This window comes from Bison bison, unplaced genomic scaffold (genome assembly GCF_000754665.1).
Source record: "Bison bison bison isolate TAMUID 2011002044 unplaced genomic scaffold, Bison_UMD1.0 scf7180017863969, whole genome shotgun sequence".
NCBI classification, from domain to species: Eukaryota; Metazoa; Chordata; class Mammalia; order Artiodactyla; family Bovidae; genus Bison; species Bison bison.
This window is the reverse complement of record NW_011494541.1, coordinates 14,540-15,056: the sequence shown is the minus strand read 5'-3', so window position 1 is coordinate 15,056 and position 517 is coordinate 14,540.

The window sequence follows — 517 nt, the reverse complement described above, 5'->3', positions numbered from 1 at the left end:
ACCAGGGAAGCCCCATTACATAACCTAGTGATTGGTTATTTATGTGTCTGTCTCTCTCTTTAGATTTCCAAGGCAGGGACTGTGACTGTCTGAATGCTCATGCTTAACAAAAAAATTCCTGTCCATAGATCTCCAACATGCTTTTCTTGAAGCAATGAATCATCCTGGCTACCTCTCTCTCCTTCAAGCCCTATGGCCTGCCCTTCCTCAAGTCCTACCCACATCAAAAGACCCCTCCAATGCATTGATTACTCTCCATCTTTACCACTCTGCTTCAAGCCACCATGCTCTATCAGGTGGACCTACATAACAGCCTTCTAATTGTCTAAATTACTTTAACCCCAGCAATCCAGTGCCCATACAAGAGCCAGGGTGGGGGGATGGTTTCTAAAATGGAGAACTTATCATGTCACTCACTAGACAGAAAGTCTTTAGTTCAGTTCAGTCATTCAGTCGTGTCCGACTCTTCGCGACCCCATGAATCGCAGCACGCCAGGCCTCCCTGTCCATCACCAAC